Source organism: Polistes dominula, unplaced genomic scaffold (genome assembly GCF_049000335.1).
Source record: "Polistes dominula isolate Pdom_NZ unplaced genomic scaffold, Pdom_raw_medaka contig_22, whole genome shotgun sequence".
NCBI classification, from domain to species: domain Eukaryota; kingdom Metazoa; phylum Arthropoda; class Insecta; order Hymenoptera; family Vespidae; genus Polistes; species Polistes dominula.
Genome location: NW_028300966.1, coordinates 4076771 through 4100767, shown reverse-complemented (window position 1 = coordinate 4100767; position 23997 = coordinate 4076771).

Sequence of the window (23997 nt, the reverse complement as noted above, 5' to 3'; positions counted from 1 at the left end):
TTTTGTTTGATAATATTCTTAACATATATATATTTATAAATATTTGTGTATATATACGTGTAAATATGTGATTATAGATATAAGTTGATGATAACCGGCACCATCAAAATTAACCTGCGATGGAAAAGTGAGAGCACTTTGTTCTGGTGGTCTACGTACGAACAATGGCGCCGCAAAGGTCTGTCAAGAGCACAACGTGCTACCAAATAACTGGTATTAACGTTTCATGTAGTAATATATCTATCTCTCTCTCACACACTCACTTACTCCCACTAACACACACACACACATGTGCTTTCTCTCCCTACCTGTCTTTTTATCATCTACTCTTGTTTAGTAATATATCCACTTATCTTTCTCTCTCTCTCTCTCTCTCTCTCTCTCTCTCTTATACGCACACAAACACACTTATTCATCACATACATCACACTTTCTTTCACACTCGTTGTTGCTGCTAAAACCGTACCTTCTTTCACACTCAACACACACACACACATAGCTTTCTCCTTCACCCACATTTTTCCCCTTTTTACACTTTTTCGTTCACCTATGCATTTTATTTTTATACACACAACACATACATACACGTATTTTTTTCATTTACACACTCTTTTTATCTTTACTTCTTTCTATCTCGGTTTTTTTCTTTCTTTTTTCATTCTCTTGTTGTTTTTTATTCTTTACATATTTTTATTCTTTTTTGTTTTTTATCTTTTTGATTTTTTGTTTATTGTTTTTTTTTCTTTTTTTTTTTTTTCATTTATCGCAACGCATTTTTCGTGACATTTCACGCTTACGCTGGGGCAGAAAAATTGCAATTCTCTTTACGTGGTTCGTAGACAATGTCATATAACAGAGACAAAACGTAACAACGTTACGTTTCACATTAAAATCATCTTTGTACCTAGCTTGGTGTATATATGTTTGACCAGTTATAACGACATTGTTATATATACAACGACGAATGATTGGACTGAATTATATTTGTTCTTTTTTGATGGATAAAAAAAATAAGAAAGTGATAATGAAATTTTTATTAAAAAAAAATACATTTGGTATTATTAAATATTTTTATCGTTTATAGTTAAATTTAAAATGGTGTTTTCACATTGATTTCGATCATTATTATGAGATTTATTATATTAATCATTTTTAATTTTTTTACAAATATTATAGATTAATTTTTAAGAGGAGATTTGAGAAAATACATTCCAATTACTTTTACATATTTTTGCTGTTTATAGTTAATTTCGCAAAGGTGTTCAAAATTGATTCCGATCATTATTATGAGATAAATTATGTTACTCTTCTTCTTTTCATTTTTTCAAAACATCATAGATTATTATTTCTAATGGGGGAGAACATTTGTTAATATAACAATCAACAAATATTACAAGCATGTTTACCTCTCTAACCTATTGATAATATATCATTGCCATTTCATTTCTATTTATATAAACATATACTACATGTTATAATAATGATCATTTCCCATAGGTTTCCGTTGCTCAATTTATTCGAATATGTTGTTTGCAAAAGCATGAATGCATGATCGATCTTTCCCATGTGTATTAGATCAGTCAAAATCAAAGTACTCGCAATAGAACGAAAATCAATTTAATACTTTGTTGTTGTGTTGTGCGCTGCAATTTAAAAAATTCGTTTATAAACAAGCACGGTTTTTAACTTTCGATTGGATCAACTGTTTCCAAATAAAAAAAGAAAAAGAACAAAAGGGCACCGTAAATTACTTTTTATTTTTTTTTTTTTGCCAAAAATTCATTCGCAACGAATAAAACTTGCTGCTAATGAAACTAAAATTCCAACGAGATCTATCTTTGCAAAATTTTGTATCCTTTAAAAAAAATATCAGTTTCCGATCGAAGAAAAACGAATAAAAGGATGAAACGAACATCGGAATAAACAATAGAAGAAGAAAGAGAAAAGAAAAAAAATGTTCGAAAAAATTCGATAAACGTTTATGTTGCATACGTGAACGAAAAAGGGAGTGGGATGCCGTATAATATAAAAAAAAACATGCAACACGACAAACGGTGATATAAATTCCTATCATTTTGAACGTATCATTCAGTAGTACACACACACACTCAATACTTACGTTCTGTATTATTTTGTCGTAAAACTTGCGAACCATTACGATAAATCCGATTTTATCGTAAAGATGTACCCCTCCCCTATAAAATAGAGAAAAGAAAAAAATAAAATAATAAAAGAAAAGAAAGAAACCCTCTAAACCCTCGACAATGATGTAAGCGAATATTTATTCGCTATAAAAAAACAAAATAAAACAAAATAACGTTATACGTAGGTAAAAAAAATATTTATTATAGTAAGTACAGTGGTTGTAGAAAGTATTCGTACACCGATCAATTTGAAATACATAAAATGTTGTGAAATTGTAGTTTTTTAACTAATTTTTTATAAACGATGAATTTATGCATAATCTTGAAAGTCTCTACGATAGATATAATAAAACAAAAAATTATTTTTTTTTAATAAATTATAAAATTCTTATTATCACAAGAATGATAAAACAGAATCTAAAGATAAGTGCTATAAAAATATTCGAACATCTTTAAAATAATTTAAATATTGATATATCTGCTTGTACTGTACATAATTTTTTGCAAATTGAAGGGTATCATGGTCATGCCAACATCAGCTGTTCTCATGCAACCTCAAACAAGTACAGAACTTCCACCGTGTTTCACTGTGAGTCGCAAGTTTTCAAGCTTCAGCTCTTCATATTTTTTCCTCCATACAATGCAATGTCCATCAGATCTAAAAATATTAAATTTACTTTCGTCTGTAAAAATAACTCATTTCAATACTTTCTACACTCACTATATATATGTTATTATGATAAAGGCAAAAGCGTTGGGATCTTGTTCTAACGAAATTCGGGATAGTTTAACACACGCGTTTCGAATGAAATTAGCCCTGCCAACGAGTTCACCTTTCTCTCTCTTTCTCTTTGCATTCAATTATAACCAATGGCACATATCGCGTCATCGTTATTACTTTGTAAAACGAGCCATTGACCACGCAGGAGAATATTATAGCCCCTTAATTAATTGCTTATTACAAGCGGTAAAATGACGAATTTCGAGTTTAGAGAATCTCCAAAACTACGTTCCGATCGTTTATTGCGTTTATTGACGCTACCCGCGTCAAAGTATAATCTATGAGCTTTTGAAGGGCCCTTTGAAACCATACCTTTGATGTGGAATACCTCGTATTCTCTATCTCTATCTCTATCATCTGTCTATGTCTCTCTCTTTAACTCTCTCTCTCTCTCTCTCTCTCTCTCTCTCTCTCTCTTTCTACCTTTCATATTATTAAATTAATAATATTACATACGATAATTATACGTTTTATAATATGAAATTATATTTGTCAATGTTTAGAAAATATTTTCATCATTATTATTGTTTATAATATCAATTATTGTCCGATTACATATTATTATATCATAATTTATGTAAAATTAAATACTATATACATATATACATTTACCATTAATTTATTTTTGTTTTAATCTATCTTTCAACGAAAAAAACTTACATACGATAATTGTACGTTTTATAATATGAAATTATATTTGTCGATGTTTAGAAAACATTTTCATCATTATTATTGTTTATAATATCAATTATTGTCCGATTACATATTATTTATTATAATATATATAAAATTAACCCTTTGACTGCGGCGCGCTCTCAAACGAATCCATTGATATGAACGGCGCGATTTGCGCATGTCAGTCATTGTGACTGTTTTTTTACTGACTATTGACCAAAACAGTACCAGAAAATTTGATACCACACATTCTTGGGATTTAAAAGATAATAATGGCAAATAAAGATAAAATATCCATTTTTTTATTTATCTTAAGTAATTGTATTATCTTCACTACTACTTAAGTACACAAATTTTCTTTTCTTCTGACCAAATATTTTTAGGGTGTACTATATTATTTAAAAAAATAACGAATGGATAAATTCAAAAACTAATCACAAAATGAAATAAATAAATACTTACATATGCAGTAAAGGAACAAGTTTATAGGAATCAATGTACGAAGCGATTATACGAGAACGTATGTAAAAGAGCAGTCAAATATGAAAGCAATTGACTAAACGATATTGAAATAATTGCCAATATTTAGTTGCTATGTTATATAGCACAATAAATTCCATGTTAAATTTATCGGTAAAACAGCAATAAAGGTGTTATAGTAAAAAAATACAGAGGACGTATATTTACGCCTTTCGTATATATTGATGGATTTGTGAGAGCGTATATATACGCCTTTCGTTTATATTGATGGACTTGCGAAAACGTACATATACGCCTTTAACAGTCAAAGGGTTGAATACTACATACGTATATACATTTACCATTGATTTATTTTTGTTTATTTTTTTTTCTATTTTTCAACGAAAAAAATGTTTGTCGTATTTGTCGTTTAATTTCCAATTGTTTTTTCCCATCTACGAACGGAGAAAAATAAAACTCTTTCGATCGATTTACGCGAATTTTACAAAAGTTTTCTTTTCATCAATGAACACTATTTAAAATTGAATAATATTTATATAGATTTAATTTTTTAAATCAACAAATCGCAACACGAATAATTCTTACCGGTAATAATAATGTCCCAACGAAAAAAGAAAATTAATTTAAAATGAAAATAATTATGCAATATTTATCATCGTAATATATCAATTCATAAATATTTTTCTTAAGTTCTCGGTGTATTTTCCGACAATTTGTTTTCTTTTTTTTTTTATTGTAACTTGTTTTATTTTAAAAAGCGTACTTTTTATCGACTAATTCAATTTTAAATCAGATCAAACACTATCGACGTGTTTTCAACGTTGATATTTTCTAAATATCCATGATAACGTAACCATAACAATAATAATAATAATAAAAGTCTAAAAATGTATATGTCCATACGTGTATTGTGCGAAAGTAATAGGTTCATTTGTAAAACCTAGTGTGAGAATATTTATAAAGTCAAAGCTTGAAACGTCGGGATTGGTGCATACGTACGCACGGTTCATAAATCGACGAATAACTCTGCTTGCATGTCCTCAACGATTCGCGTTTTCATTCCTGGTCCGTTGCCGTGCCAACGTCGTGGAGAAATATTTTAACCCCCTCTATCTCTCTCTCACTATCTCTATCTCTCTCTCTCATTCACCCCCACACACACTCTCTCTCACTCATTCACTCATTCACACTCTCACTCAATCTCTCATTCACTCTCTCACTCACTCATCCACTCTCTCACTCACTCACTCACTCACTCACTTACTTACTTATTTACTCTCTCGTTTATTCACTCTCTCACTCTCTCTCTCTCTCTCACTCTCTTAGTCACTCACTCACTCACTCACTCACTTACTCACTCACTCACTCACTCACTCACTCACTCACTCATTCACTCACTCACTCACTCACTCACTTCCTCACTCACTTACTCTCTCACTCTCTCATAGACTCTCTCGTTTTCTCTCTCTGTCTCTCTCTTACCCTCTTTTAACAAGACGCATGCGATTCGTTTTATTCGCTCTTCGAAATTCTTCATCCCCTTTACGAAATTCGATATACGTCTAGTCGTTTTCTACCTTGCGTCTTTCCTACCACGCACGCGTAAGAAGATTAAATAAAAAAAGGATAAGAAAAAAAAGAAGAAACCAAAAGAAAGAGAAAGAGAAAGAGAGAGAAAGAAGAAATGATAAAAGATGAGTGAGAAAAGACCGGCACTTTGTCGATTTTTAACCGAGCGAGAAAGAGAACTTTATCGTACGTTATATCTACGTGCCCTTAAGGGACGACGTTTCTCTATTTCTCTGTCTGTCTCTATATCTATCTCTCTCTTTCTCTATCTATCTGTATCTATCTGTCTCTGTCTTTCTTTTTCTTTTTCTATCTTTTTTTGACCTTCCATAAAAAGGAATAAAAAAAAAAAGAAAAGAGAAAAGAAATACGCACACGTAAGAAGGATTCGAAATTGCGAATAGCGTATATCTGGGAATAATATAAATATATGCACCTATCTGTTTTATTGATCTTTCCGATCTCTTCCATAAAAAAAAAAAAATAAATATAAAAATAAAAAGAATAGGGAATAGAAAATGGCAGAGGATTTGATCGAATACAAATTCAGGAGATTTAGAAATTTCTCAAAAGCATACAAATACTAATACTACTACTACTACTACTACTACTACTACTACTACTAATAATAATAATAATAATAATAATATATACATATAGTAATATAAATAAATAAATATATATAAATAAATAAATATATATATATATTAATATATTATAATATTACCTTTTATATAGTATAATATACAATATGTATAAGTATATATATATCTAACCATCTACACAAAGTAAAATGAAAAGAAAAGAACCAAAAAAAAAGAACAGAAATCACTAAAAGATAAAAAGCAAAGTTACATTTCAAAGTGATAAGGGTACGATGAAGATAAGAAATTTTTGCTACGATTTTGTGACAAAAACGAGATGAAGCAAGAGAAAGAAAGTAGGAAAAAAAGGGATGGGGGAGTGTGGCTAGTTGGCGACTGAAATTTTATCGATATGGAATTTGGAAAATTAAAAAAATAATTGAAGCTGCTTTCTCTGATGGTAGAACACGTAAAGTAGATATAACACGATTGTGATTAAAAGTATATACTACGAACCTGGATTCACATTATCGTCCAATAAGGTTCGCGTTAATACTGTAGTCTCGTAATAGTTTAACTAACTGAAAGGAAATTGCACACCGAAATCGGGGATGGATCGAAAATTCATCCGGAAAACTTTGAAACAAAAAAAAAGGAAAGAAAAAGAAGAAGACAAAAATTGAGGTGGGAGGAATGAAGAAAGGGTGGCGAGAGAAAGAAAGAGAGAAAAAAAATCTGTGTAAAAAAATGGGAATCAATAATGTGAAAGAGAAAGGGTGGGTTAGATGAGGAGAAAGATTTGAGGAGTGGAGGAAGGAGAAGAGGGTTGGGGTTAAAGGAAGATATGAAAAAAGGGATAAGGTGTTAATCGGTAGAAAAATAATTTTCCACTTCTTCCTATTCTTCTTTCTTCCTTCTTCTCTCTCACAGAAACCCTGATGATAGTAAATAAATGTCTGTGTGTATGTGTGTTTGTGTGCGCGGGCGCGGGTGCGCATGCAAAACCCGTTTTATCCTCGTAGACCTCGAGAATGAGGAATCAGATGGGAATTTTGCCAATCCACTTCGCGTCCGCCATCCACGCCCTTTAACCATCGGTCAATTCAACATACTTCCATACGTAATTCGAAATGGGCTTTCCACATTGGCGCGGCATACTTCCTGTCGACATTCCAGAAATTTCATACCTATATGTGGAAGCTAAAGAGAAGCAGATAGAGATAGATAGAGAGAGAGAGAGAGAGAGAGAGAGAGAAAGACGAGTATATTCGCTTATGGTCTAAACATGAATGTCGATAATACGTACGTAGTCTAACTCATGTCAAGCTTTGAAAAATAATCAATTATGAGAAATATTTAATTATTTTATCTACGAATAATTATTATTTTGTTAAAAATAAAATAAAATTATAATTGTTTATCTAAAAATAATTATATTATTTATTCATGTATTATATTATAAGTAAAATTATAATTTTGTATTTGGAAGTAATTATATTATTCATTAATTTATTATATAAAAGTAAAATTATATATACCTTTATATCTGAAAGATTATTTCCATAATTATATTGAAATACAAAAAAAGAAAAAAGAAATGAGAAATTTTAAATTGAGACAAAAAGCAATTTAAATTTTTGTTTTGTTAAATTTATGAAAGTAAAGAAAAAAAAACAAAAATTGGAAAATAACGACAAAAGAAATTTAAAAAAAAAAAGAATTTTTATCTAGGATTGTGAAAAACTGCGAAAAAATATGACCCGAAATATATTCCATAAAAACGAATTTCATATAAAAAAAAAAAATACTTCTTTCTCATATGCGACTTTGTATATTTAAAAATAATCAAAAATATTCGTCCTATGAACACCTTTTAAAAAGTACTTTTATTCTTTTGTCTATTTTTTTTTCCATTCCCCTTTTCTTTGCTTCTTTCCTTCCACCCTTTTTTTCGTCACGAATCCTTACAACCCGAACAACACCCACGTATATTTATACGTACCCCCTCCATAAAACATCGAGGTATACATTATCGAAAAATAATTCTTTGAATCCATGCAATCAAATACTCTCTCTCTCTCTCTCTCTCTATTATTTTTTATAAAGAGAAAATTCGTTGAATCGACAAATGACTTACTCGTTCTACGCTTCGATGATGCTTTTATCGAGCGTACAGTAATTGTCATTCGTACGATCAGAACACGCGAATGCAAGCATATATATGTGTATATATATAAACTCAAATAATTATACACGACGCAACCTATCACGATGGAAAATCACATCTCTTCCTGCTGCTTTTCTCTCTTTCTCTATCTCTCTCTCTCTCTCACACACACACACTCTGTCTGACAAACTCAACGTCGGTTTTGTCTTCTCTTCTATCGCTATCTCTCTCTTTTATGCCCCGCCCATTGATAGTAGAAACTACCCCTGCGCGTGGTTGGAATCGCCAATGCGTTCCTCTACTCCCCTGTAACCCCCTCCCTTACCACCAAACCATTATTCCTCTTCTCTATCATTGTCTCTATACCTATTTTTATCTATCTATTTATATATGTTTCACTCTCTTTCTCATACAATTTTACTATTTGTCTCCCATTCTCTCTTGCACGGGGGTCACTTTCTCGTTCACATTGTTTCTTATTTTTCCCCCAACTTATTCGATCTTTTTGTATGTTCTTTTTTTCGTTTTTTTTTTCTTTTCCAGATATAACCAATGTAAATATGTTTTTAACAGATTGATATATAAAATTCGTTTTGAATAATTTATTTTTATCCCATTACTTTCCTTGGATATTGTTTTTTTTTTCTTAATTTTTAATTTTTGTTGTTTTGATTATTTTATTATAATTAAAAATATTATTTTTTTATAAAACAATTACATTCCGTTAGTATTGTTTCTTTTCTTAATTTTTAATTTTTTTTTTTTATTTAATAAACGTATACTTTTCATTGGTAAATATTGTTTTAAAATAATTTATCTATTTCTCTCTTTCTCTTGTAAACAATTTTATTATTTATCTTTGCTATAAAATTACTTTTATTGGCATTGTTTCTTTTACGACTTATATATAATATATTCATCCATGCAATTTTTTTATTTTTTTTAATCGAAATTAAATTTTTATCTCGAATTTTATATTTATTTTGATTTACCTCTAAAAATAAGACAAATAAAAGAGAGAAGTATAAATTCTTAAAAAGGGAAACGATAAAGAGAGAATATATTTATTTATATATAAAAAAAAATCATTCGCGAACCGGGAAGGATACGAATAAATATATGTTTTAGATAATTCGTATAAATGATACGCTTTTAATACTAGTAAAGGAAACATAACGAACGAAAACATGTGTACAGATTTAATAAATATTTTAAGTGAATATTTATCGAACTTGTAAAACCGAAAGATTATTAATTTTCATAAACAAGCGAATGACTTATTCGATAATATGCATGTGTACAGGTACCTATTATAAATATATTTATAACTGGTTGCTAACTTTCTCTCTCTCTCTCTCTCTTTCTCTTTTTCTCTCTCTTTCTCAATTAATGAATAATTAATTGAAACGTACGTGAAATAGATGTATATTCGATTTAATACATTTTTCAATCGATCTTGATAAATCGTTATTACGTTAACCACACACACACACACACACACACACACACACACATATTCACAATTATTTAATTTATATTTATATACAAATTTCACTAAATTGAAAGATTAACAAATCGAAAAAAAAGAAAAAGGTATATAAAAGTGGTGAAACTTAATTTAAACATTTAACATTTGCATTAGCACCGACAAATACACTCACGCACGCAAAAGCGTATATACAGGGTGGATCACCACATTTTACCATCTAGATTTACGTTATTATTATTACGCGTAGCAGACAATGTTTCACATGGAGTTGAATGGCTTTGAAAGGGATTCATACAGATGGTACTTTTTTTTTGTAGGTGGACGTGTAAAGGACATATGAAGGTCATTAATGTTTTTTTAAACGGAATCATATATTTTTTATTGCATCATCTGATGCTCTTTCATATTATTTACAAAAAAGTATTAACCTATTTATATAAAAAAATTATTACTTTAGGAGATATTTCAATTTTTATGTCTATTTACAAAAGTGGTTCAATGTGGCAACCATTTGCATCAAAATACTTCCTGAATCGAGAAATTAATGACTCATTAACGTTTCTTAATGTATCTGATGTTATTTTCTTGCATTCATTGACGATACGATCCCTCATATCGACCATTGTAGTCGGAGGCTCAGCGTAATATTATACGCCAATAGATTTCTTCAACGAAATACTCCATCACGTCGTACCTTTGATAATATTTTTAAAAAATTTCACCAGACGGAAACCAGAACATGAAAGTTTGATGATGAATATCTTTTGAACGCTTAATTTAAGCGCCAAAACATAAGACACCATTTTTATAGAGCAGTTAATTTCCTACAAAAATTTGTATTATGCACTTTTTAATAGTCATTTATTGTCGAGTTATAAAATTCATAAACAAAAATGAAATTTGTCTAAAAATTATCAAATTTAAATCTTCAATATTATTCAAATGGTGAAGTTTACGGAAAAAATATAAGATACCTTTTTTGTAGAGCATTAAATTTCCTAGAAAATTCGTCTAGAACATTTTTCTGTACAATCAATAAATGATGAGGTATGAATTTTAATCTATTGGACTGAAAAAAAAATAAAAAACTGCGATGCGGAGGATCTTCCTATTAAAATTAAGAGCTCATATTTGGTGAGAATTGTTTTAAGGTGTCTAGCAACCCATTTTTCCGTGGCACTTGAAAAAAAAAAATAAGTCATTTTTTTGACCCACCCTAATACACACATACTATATATTAAGTTTACCGGAAAATTTGGTCCGTTTAGACAAATATTTGTTCAATTTTTCGTTTTTAGAGATAAAACATTTTTTTAAAATGCAATATACAAATTGCCGTCATGCTGGCAAGAAGTCAAAAATAATAATGGCAATTATATTAGGTTGTCCGGAAAGTAATTTCATTTTTCTTTTGTAAAAATGAAGATAATTTTCGCTTCGATGTTAAAGGTCTAGGCCTTTCAAGTGGGCATAAACAGTTGAATTTGATAAATTTAACCTCTCTCCGATCTCACGTGTTGTTATTTGCCGGTTTGCATCAACTAATACCAATATTGTGTCAGAAAAAACGAAATTACTTTCCGAACAACCCAATATTATTAAATAAAATTTATTCAAGATACGAAAAATGTATTATTTTATTTTATTCTGAAAACAGACAAAACTTTCCGATAGACCTAATAATATATTAAATTATTAGTTATTTAATTATTAATAATATATTTTTATTATTTATAAGTAACTTCTCACGTGACTTACAATCAGTAAAGGTTAATTTAATTGGAATGCAATAATGATGGCAATTATATTATTCAATAAAGTTTATTCAAGATATGAAAAATATATTATTTCATTTTATTCTTAAAACAGACAGAACTTGCCGATAGACCTAATAATATATGTGTGTGAAATTATTAATTATTTAATTATTAATAACATATACGTATAGGGTGTCTCAAATGTTAATATGAATATGTTGAAATGAGTATAAAATTAGAATAAATTTTTTTAATTGACGCTTATCGGTCATCAAGTTTTTATATTGATGATTTTCATTAATTGTAAGTTATATGTGGTTTCGGTAAATAGCAAAACAAAATTGTTCAATACTATAAGAATAATTTATTACTTATTAGAAATGATTTATATTTTTTTTTGTATGAGAACTACAAATATATAAAATTATTAATAAAATATTTTTATTTGTAAATCATTTCCCACGTGATTTATGACCAATAAAGGTTAATTTCTTTTAATAACTTTTCGGTAAACCTTATATATAAACATACACACACACACACACATTACGGTAATTATATTTTTTGCTCACGATTAAAATAAAAGTATCGCGGTTCTTTTTAGAAATAAAAAAAAAGAAATAAAAAAGCAAAAATATCAAAAGTTATGGTTAGGTACAACGAGTCATGGTTTCGTCAGGATAAAAAGACAACTCAGGCTTGAACAAAGAAGAAGTAGAAACGAAGGGGATTGCAGAAGTAGAGGAGAGGGAGAAAGGGCTGAAGCACGCGGATAAAAAAAAAAGAAGAAAGAAAAGAAATGGAGAAATAAAGAGTGAAGAGAGGTATCGTTAAATCGATCGAAAGGGCAGGGAAGCGCAACGATGTGAATGACAAAAGTGTTGGGAGTCGCATTTTCCATTTAAATCGATAGGATGTAACAACGTCACCGCGTGTCGTCACTGAAAATTAAATCGAAAAGTAGGACGCGGCACCGGGAAAACGCTCACGGCAACCCCTTCTCCCTTCCCCCTTCCCCTTCCCCCATCCCTTTTCTCTCTTTCTCTTTTGCTGTATATTTCGCACTCTCTGTCAGTCTCTCTCTCTCACACTCTCTCTCTCTCTCTCTGTTATATTCTCTTTCTCTTTTTCTTGATTACTCTCTTTCTCTCTTTCTCTTGATTACTCTCTTTCTCTCTTTTTATCTATTCTTCAATCTCTTTTTCTCTCTCTCTCTCTCTTTTTCTCTGCTTGGTGTATATTTCGAACAATCTCTTTCTCTCTCTCTCTCTTTTTTTCTCTTCAGAAATCTCCACTTTCTTTCTTTCTTTCTTTCTTTCCCTCTCTTTGACACACACTTTCTCTCTCTCTCTCTCTCTCTCTCCCTCCCTCTCTCTCTCTTTCTCTCTGTTTTTCTCTTTTTCCCCCAATCTATCTCTTTATTTCTTTTTCAATACACTCTCTTCCCTTTTTTTTTTATTTATCGCACACCTCTCTCTGTCTCTCATTTTTTCCCCTTGTTTTTTTTTTTACACTTTCTCTTTCTCTCTCTTTTCTTTGTTTCTTTTGATCGTTCTCTCTCACTCTCTCTCTTTTTTTCAGTAACAATTCTCGTTTTTCAGTAGGATTTTGTTGAAGTCAACCAACGATGAGCTGGAAACCACTTGCCACTCGCATACCTTCAAGACAATAATAATAATAATAATAATAATAATAATAATAATAATAATAATAATAATCATCATCATCATCATAATAATAATAGTAAATAAGAAAAAAAGGGCCACAAAAAAGGAAAATAGCAAGAAAAAAAAAAGTATGTACACCTTTTCGACACAACGAGGCAGTGTGAAAATTTACATTTTGGCACCGTTTAAAGGGCGCTCGTTGGCTTTTCCACGCTTCGATTGTAGTTACGTAGAAGGCAGGAAATGAGCCAAGAAACGCTGACACTTTCTATCTCTCTATCTTTCCCGAAGGGTTTGTAAAAATAAACCGTGATACACTTATACATTACGCTTATGTTACAAAATCGATACATCGAACTTCATATAAATAATGTCAATGTTTCCAATAAAATAATCGTAACATTTTTCGTCAAATTTTTGTTTTTCCTCTTTTTCTTTTACACCCACACACACATTACATATAAGAAAGAGTTTATGCAAAAAAAAAATATTCAGAAACTTTACAAATAGCTTTAACAAATAATTAAAATATCAATTATAATTATTATATTTATTTTTATTAATTTATGTTAATTATTAATTAATTTAATAAAATAATTAACTATTATTAAATATATTTATTATATTAATTATATTTATAATTATTCCAAACATACTAAAGAAAATATAATTCTAAAAATACAAACTAAAAAATAATAAATATAAATATAGTAAAAATATTAAATAAAATAAATATAAAAATAAAATAAATAAATAATGCAGTCTTTTCTTATGCGATTTTTATTTTGTTTTATTTTTTTTAATTTTTTTTTATTTTGTTATTTCAATTTTTTTTGTAGTATGTTTCGAATAATTATTTGTTATAGCTATTTGTGTATTTTCTAAATATTTTTTTTTACACATATTTTTTTCCCCTCTTTTTTTCTCTCTGTTTCTCTCATTACATAAATGTAACAAACGAACATAATTAATACAAAACCTTGTTAGATATCAATCGTTCCCAAAAATTCTTTGAGTTCTGATTAAGTTCCTTTTTCTTCTTTTTTCAATTTTTCCATCGATTTTAAGCGATGATATTCGACGTTTTAAGGGAGGAGAGAAAAAAAATAAAAAAAAAAAAAAAAAGATAAGGAAATATTTTTTCGATATTTTTCGATCCTCACGAGAGTTGCTATCAACTTTGTTAAGATAAAAAAAAAAAAGGAAGAAGAAAAAAAGAAAAGAGAAGAAAATTACTGTGGAAAAATCTCTCTTTCTTTCTCCCTCTTGTGAAAAAAGAAAAAAAAAAGAAAAAGGAAAAGTAACCAAATTGATTTTGCAAAATTACCTTACGAAACGAGTAAGAACTTTTGATCCATCCTCCAACCGTACCCCTTCAGCCATCCACCAGATAGAGGGAGAGGACAGGTAGATGAGATTATTAGATCAAGTATTGGATAAATTTCAACATACTCTTCGTACGTACGTGGGTTTAGCTCTTCTGTTCTTTGGATTCGACACGCGTATAAAAAAAAAAATTTTTTAAAATGAAAAAAAAAATAAAATAAAGATGAAGAAGAAGAAGAAATATTTGCCCGTTGAAGGGGATGACTTTTGAAAATTCTATGAAATATGAGACACTCGTGGAAAAATGATCTCTCTTCCGGTTTTTCTGAACGGTTCATCGAACGCTTAGCTATCTCTCCATTTCTTTCGAGAAAAGAATTTAAAAAAAACACATTAAAAAGATTAAATAATAAAAATTTTATTATTATTTATTATATAAAATTTTTTATATAATTTTATATACTAAATATATATAAAATAATATATATATTTTTATTAAGTTATATTATATACAGGGTGATCTGTAACTGGTGGTACAAGCAAAAAGAGGGTCTACATGAAAAAATAAATCGAAAATATAGAATAAAATTTTTTTGTTTGAGGCTTTGTTTTCGAGAAAATTGGCTTTGAATTTTTGCAAAGTACGCGTGCACTTGTCTCGTTATAACGGACTTACGAACTTTTCGGAAATACCCTACGAACTTTTTAGAATTAAACTATATATGTATATAGGTTACTCTTATATGAAAAGTTCGTAGGTCCGTTATAACGAGACATGATCAAGTGCACGCGTACTTTGCAAAAATTCAAAGCCAATTTTCTCGAAAACAAAGCCTCAAACGAAAAAATTTTATTCTATGTTTTCAATTTATTTTTTCATGTAAAATCACCCTCCTTCCGCTTATACCACCAGTTACAGATCACCCTGTATATAATATAACTTAATAAAAAGATTAATTGTTATTATATTAATATAATAATTAATTTATATATTTATATAATTTATATAAATATATAAATTAATTGTAATTATATAATTTATTATATTTATAATAATTAAAATATTAATTCTATATAAAAAAAATATATATATATTTATATATATTTTTTAAGTAATGTTATAATGAATATAAAATTTTATATTTATTCTAAAAAATGTGTAATAAAATTTATTATTTTTTATCATACAAAATTAAAAGAATAAAATAAAGAAAAAAAAGAAGAAATAAAAATAGATTACAAGAAAAAGAAGAGAAAAAGGTCCCTGGATTCGACCAGGGGGTTCTACACAGGTATCTTTCTCTATTTCTCTCTTTCTCGTTTCCCAAAGGTTGAATGATGATGATGATGATGATGATGATGATGATGATGATGATGATGATGATGATGATGATGATGATGATGATGATGATGATGATGATGATGATGATGATGATGATGATGATGATGATGATGATGATGATGAATGCTAGCAGAGAATCGAAACGTCACTTCTCTATTTTCTTTTTCTTTTTCCTTTTTTTTCTATTTTTTGAAATGTCGATGTTAACGCGAACTCTACTACGCATTTTTCTTTTTTTTTTCTCCAATTATTACGATAATATCGATCCCCGAACGTGAGAGGGGTGAAAGAGAGATAGAAAAAGATAAAAAGAAAAAAGAAGAAAAGATAGGAGATTGAATTTTAAAGCCGAAAGGTTAGAATCTTTCATTCGAAAAACTCGTTAGAAATTATTTGGTTTTTTTTCTTATTCTTTTTTTTTTACACAACGACTTTTGTATAATAAAACAAAGTAAAGAATAGAAAGAGACGGAGAAAGAGAGAGGGTTACAATTTTGATTTTACAGTTTATTTTTTTCCTCACTTTTTCCTTTTTAATTTTTTTTTCCTTCATTTGAAATCATTGTTATAAAAAATCGTCGATAATCGTATAAAATGTGTGCAATTTTATAATCGAATTAAATATTATATGTTTTTATACGCGTCTCGCTTGACTGTGATTTTTGTTAAACCGACAAAAAAAGAAAAAAAAAATGAATGCAAAGAGAGATTTATTTGCATTAATGAAACGAGAATTTATGCGAACGAATAATAATTTATTTTATCGTTACCAACCGAAAGATAAAATGTTCGTTAACACTTAGCAGCAAGGATTTTTGTCTTCGTGATATTATTATCGTGTATTTAACTTATGAAATATTTCAAATTTTCATGTTCCCGAGATTATAATCAGAAATATCTTCTAAAAGTATCTCGATAAAGGTGTAATAATTAAATACCCAACCTAAAGTGAACGTGAAAATTCGTCTGTCTAAACTGAAAAAACAAATTTTGTCTTTTCTTTTTTATTCATTTTCTGAAATAGAAATTAATACAACTAAACAAAAATTGTTTCTGTGTGATGCTAAAAACTTCTCAATCAACTCGTGTATTTAATTAAGTAAAATTATTTAAATATACATCTATAAACGTAATATATTAGAAATCATTAAAACCAAAAATCTAATTCGTTCCATGTTAATAATAATTAATAATATTATATTAGTTATTAGTAATTATCAATATATTCATATTAAATTTTTATTTATATTTTATATTATTTCAAATTTATATTTAATATAAATATATTAATATTAAAACAAAAATTGTAAAAGAAATATTTATTATGCATACAAAATATAACTATATGTATAAAGTATCTAAAATTTTGATTCACTTTCGAAAAATAAGAAATTAGAATAAATTTATTTAATTAATTTGTTTTAATAAAAACATTGTACATTTAACGTTTCTTGAAGAAATTAATTTGGAAGATGCGAGATAATAGTCAATTTACTAAAGCAGTTGATTACGTGTAACGCATCAATATACAAACATATACATGTGTGAGTGAGTGTGTATGCATAGATTTGTGTATAGAACTAACACGTAAATGTAACTTCGCATGCATTAACGCGAATATAAAGCAACGCGGGATCGTAGTACTATCGATCCATAGAAGAAATTCCGACAGCGTTCGTTCAACGAATCTTCGAAGGGTTATCGATAACATATGCACCACGTTCAATATACTATATAAGTATATGTGTATATATATATATATATATATATACTTATACGTCTACCTATGTGATAATATTTCGACCTAAATCCGTGTCTACTCGGCTACCTTTCCCACATTATTCCTTGTATAATCCATTGGTTATATATTTGATGCACGTACATACACATTTACACATATACACGTATATTCTACTGATCATAAAGTTTTCAATCATTTGCGTACATTCAGAGAAATGTAATATTTCTAATAAGAAACGCGCGAATAACTTAAAGTAGATTTATTTGTTCAATAATACAAATAAAACAAATTTATAATATAATTTACATTTTACAATTTATATTGGGTTGGCAACTAAGTCATTGCAGATTTTGTTTTACACCTAATTCAGTTTTTTGATAACAAAGATCAGATATTTTATAAACGTGGCATTAAGACACTGCCTGACCGATGGCAAATGGTCATCAACAAAAATGGACAGTACCAAATTGAATAAACTTATATTTTTAAGCTAAAGTTTTGAATTTTCATTCTTATTTAAAATCCGCAATTACTTAGTTGCCAACCCAATAATATATTTGTTCGTTGATATATATTATGTTGGACACATTAATATCTATATGTGGTATCTCTAAACACTTTTTAAACAAACTAATTGAAAACTTAATAATTACTTTTGTTGTTAATATTTGAATATTATCTATTATATAAATATTTTTTTAATCATTGAAAATAATTTATCTATAAAGGGTTAAATTGACAATATCATAAATATATATTTATACTTTTTAATAATATTGCAACCGAAAATTCGTATATTGAAAAAAAAACCACACAATGGTTGTTATTTTGTTTAAACATATTGACCCTTATCGTTCGTAAGTCAAGTGGGAAGTGACTTACAAGTAAAAATATTTTATTAATAATTTTATATATTTGTAGTACTCCTACAAAAAAAAAATATAAATCATTTCTATTAAATAATAAATTATTCTTACTCTAATATTGAAGAATTTTGTTTTTTTATTTACCAAAACCAATAAAAACTTACAATTAGTAAAAATCATCATTATAAAAACCTGAGGACCGATAAGGATTAATTAAAAAAATTTATTCTAATTTTATACTTATTTCAACATATTCATATCAACATTTGAAATACCCTATACGTATATATATATATATATATCGTATACGTATCAAATATTTCATCTAAAATAAATACATTCGATCGAGGAACATAGTTGACATTTGTAAAATCGTTTCCAGCTACGTTATACTTTTCCACTTTTCAAATAAATACATGCATTTACATAGAGATATGTATATAGTGATACATACGTATATATATATATACATATAGGTATATATAACCTTCGATTTTTCAAACATTATTTATATTATATTTTTATAATAAATCATATAATAAATTTATACTATATTTTAATTTATTATATATATATATTTTTTTTATTTATTATATATGTATTATTATAAAAATTTATATTTTATTTAACTATATAATAAATTTATATATTATATAATATTTATTTAATATTTATATAAATTATGTATATTTATTATTTTTATATATATAATTTAATTTATATAATTATTTATTATAATTTATATTATGATAAATTTATTTATTAATAATAATAATAATAATTTAATTATTTTACTTATTTTTAATTATTAATTATAATAATTTAGTTATTATAATTATTTATGTATGTGTAATATAATTTAATTTATTTATATAAATTATATATATTTATCATTTTTTATATAATATTTATTATATATTATTTATATTTATTATATTTATATATAAATTTATATATATATACCTTTATGTAAAGGTTTAAAAAAGCTGTTATTTCTATAAGATCCATGTTTCATTAAAATTACAATATGAAATAATCGTTAACTCGCGTATTTTTCTTTTTGTTTCAAACAAACAACCAATTTCTTTACCACTTTTCTAAATATTTTTTTTAGTCTCGCTTAGAAAAAAAATTATCAACTTGCACAAACAAGTAGTATACGTATGTACGTGCGTGTATAATAACGCGTACAAGTGTACACGTGTGTACAGAGGTTATACTTTATCAAAAACTTTGACGATTTCGTTAAAAAGGCGAACGAGAAAAAGTGAAACAAAAAAAGCAAAAAAAAATGAAAATAAAAAAGAAAAAAAAGGGGAGAAGGAAAATTGTTCTGAAAACACGTTTAATAGTTTTTTTATCACGAACGAAATTTTTTTACATCCCGACACAAAGTTACTTAACAATATTGTTTATATTTACTAGATGCTATATATATTCTTTTCTTTTTTTTTATATTTTCTATCCATATAGGAAAAGTTTTAAAATAAATACATATATGTGTGGTACGTGGATATGGTACCTCGTACACGTATCGTTGATGATAGGTACTTCTATATGAATCACATGTTGTTGAATCAACCTTTTTTTTATTTTCTTTCTTTCTCTTGTTTTAACTATTATTTCAAATGAAAAAATATTTCGAATAGAAATATATATATTGCAGATCTATTGCAATCTCGTTTATTCTTACTGAAAATTAAAGAATAAAAGAAAACAAAAAATAATCTATATATATATACACACAGAAATATATAAATTTAAATACATAAAAGCAGTTCAACATTAACTAAATAACCCCATTAGTCTTCTCGGTGGCTGACTTTATTCCATTCGAAATTGTTACCGTAGAATCAGTGTGAGAAAGAAAGAGAAGAAAAAAAGAAAAAAAGGGAGAAAAAGGGTGAACGAGAGTGAGAGAGGGAGAGAGAGAGAGAGAGAGAGAGAGAAAATATAAACTCGGCGTAAATAATCTCTTACGTACATACGTACGTATGCTATTTCACGAACTTTTCTAATTAAGAGGTAAAAGAAATAATACATGTGTATGCATATGCTGAAAGAAAAACAGAGAGAGAGAGGAAGAGAAAGATTTCTGTAGTTTTTATTAATAATAATAATAATAATAATAATAATAATAATAATAATAATAATAATAAAAATGCAAAAAAAAGAGGACGAATAAATAAATTAAACAAAAAAATGAAGGAAAGAGAAAAAGGGAAAAGAGAGAAAGAGAGAGAGGAAATTCGCGTTAATATTAATCCGAACGTAATAATTTGATTTTTTATTTGTATGAATTTATATAAAAAAAAAAAAATTTTTTGAGAAAAGAAAAAAGAAAAATCGAAGCATTTTATCAGGAGAGTTACGTTTGCTTGCTTTTCTCTTCTGTTATTAATTATGAAATAAAAAGTATTCATTTATTTGAAATTAATAAATAAATAACGTTATATTTGAGGTTATGAAGAAGAAAATTAGTAGAATTATTAATTGCAAATTAAAACTGTTTTAAAAGTATATATCGACTGTTCTTTTTTCTAAATTATAAATCAAAGCCATAAATATAATTTTAATTATATATAAATTATAAATAATTATGGAATATACTTTATATATGTATATGTTATACTAATCATGATAAACTAGTTCGTTGAATTCGTAGCTATAATATTGTAAGGTGAAAATTATTGGAAGCCATTTAAAAAAAAAAAAAAAGAAGTAGCCTTAGAAAAGATTAAAATAAAAATTTTTCAAATTTTTTTTTATTGCAATGTATAATCAATTAAAAACTGATCAACTTTCGTTTAAAATATTTTTTCGTCAGGTTATCGTAAGTACTTGAAAAACTGTGAAAACAATTACATGGGACACCCTATATATAATATAACATATATATATATATATATATATATATATATACTTTTTAACGAAATAAATTAGATAATTCAATGATCTTAATAAAACGGAATTAAAAGTTTATGAAAGATAATTACAGTTGTTTAAAAAGTTGATTAATTTATTAAATTATTACTAAATTATTATTAAATTAATATACATATACATATATATATATATATATATAAAGTTTAAGGTTAGAATTTTCTTTTATTTTTTAAACGAAACAAATTGGATACTCTTTTAATGGCACTTGATATTAAGAAAAACAAAAGGAAACAAGAAAAAAATAAAATAAAAAAATATAAGAGGATGATTAATCGATTAAAAAAAAAAAAAGTTGGAGACTTCGACCCATGACTTTGATAGTAGAAAAACTATAATATGTATAAGAAATTTTTCTTACCGAAGGATCGATCCCATGAGGACTACTCGGGAGAGATATAGTTCTCAAAGTTTTCTCCAAGGATAAAGGATAAAGATAATCACGTCAGGCAGTCGTGTATATTTGATCTCGGATGATAATATTGAAGAAAGTTTTCTAGGTAAATGAGAAAGAGTAAAAGAGAGAGAGAGAGAGAGAGAGAGAGAGAGAGAGAAAGAGAGAGTATTTCATGTCTAACATGACTCTGACTTAAAAAATTTTATGCTCCTCCTATTTTCTTATCCTTTTCTTTTTCTGTCCTTGTTTTATGGTTCCTAAACATTTACGAGCCTTCCTTACGCGAATGAGAAAAGGTTTAGGGTGAGGAGGTGGAATTCCGAAAAAAATACCGCGTACGTTACATTTAATAAAATACGAGATAACGTAATTATATAAAATATATTTTTACGATGCAAAGAGGATTAAAATTATTGAAATTATAATAATAATTATTAATTTTATAATATAAAGAATAAAAAATTATACGAACAAATTTTCTATCTTTTTGAATATAAAAATTATCGAATTATTATAATATATATTATAATATTATTATATTATTATAATTATATATTATATTTTAATATATTTTATATTATAATAATTATATATTATATTTTAATATATTTTATATTATAATATATTATATTATTTATATATTTATATATATATTATTATATGTAATATATACATATACATGTAGGGATTTTTGGTTTGGGTTAGAGGTTCGAGGTGAACATACACCCAGTTTAATCCTCTATTGATAAGATATATTTAAAATAGGTATTAGAAAAAATACAGTAATAGCTTCACAATCTTACGATAACAACTGAGATAAGCAACTGCACTCTTACAACTTGATAACGTCTTAGTACCCATGACGACTTCTATTACAACTGTGACTGTTACTACGACTGATCATTAACTACTGTTATACAACTGACTACCTACTAACTAACAACTGACTAAATCTCCATCCCTTTATATCCATCTTCACGTGGTTCTCGAATATTCCAAACGTCCAGTCCGATGCAATAAACAAAGTATCGATATTGCTCGAGAACCTTCTAGACTCACATAGACTCACACACACAACTTAACAATAACTTACAAAGCACGGACCACACACCGTCTTTCATTATTTTGACTATCAATTCCTTTGTTCTTTATTCTTTCGCCACCTACCCGCTTAACCTATGTTTATTCTTCATACTCAAAACTCTCCTACATATAATCTTTTTTTTTTTTAAGCGTAAAATGTAATCCGAAACACGTGAAATAATTTTGACGAATTTTCATATAACAATTGAATTATTATATAATATAATTTTGTGAAATGAAAGACAGGACAGATGTTATACGCCGGCTGTTTCTTTCATTACGAAACCGTGCGAAGAGTTGTTTCTTTTTTTATATTTACTTAGAAATGTTATTAAATGTAACATACGTCTCCCTTTTGTTTTTTTTTACGGACACCCATTCGCGTATGACTTTTATCCTTCTACTACCTTTTCTTCTTTCTATTTTTTAAAGAGACAAACAAAAGCAAGCTTGTGTGGGTTGTTGTTTTTTTCTTTTTTATACCTTTTGAAAAATGTACACATAAAAGGACAACAACGTAGAGAAACAAACGAGGGACTTGTTGTTTCTTGACATGTTTTTTTCGTTTTGTGAGGGGGTGAGGTAGGACGGGGGTGAAAAAATAATATTCGCGCATGCGATAAACGGTACGAAGTAATCTGAGATTTCTTTGTATAAAAAACAAAAAAGAAAAAAAGTCATACATACTTGAATATTTTGTCTTTTGAATATGGTGGCAGAATTTGTTGAGAATAAAATTAGAATTTTATTTTTTTTTGTTTATTTTGTTCTTCAAATTGGGAAGAAAAAGAAACATACAACGGTAAATTGAAAAGTTTTGAGCCCAACACAATACGGAAAACTATAAAATTTTAAAAAGTTTATTATTTTTATTTGAAATGATTTGATATATTATAAGAATACAATTGAAATTACATTGTTTGCATAATTTATGATCGTAAAAAAAATATAATTAAATTAAATTAAATTTTTTTTTATTTTAATCA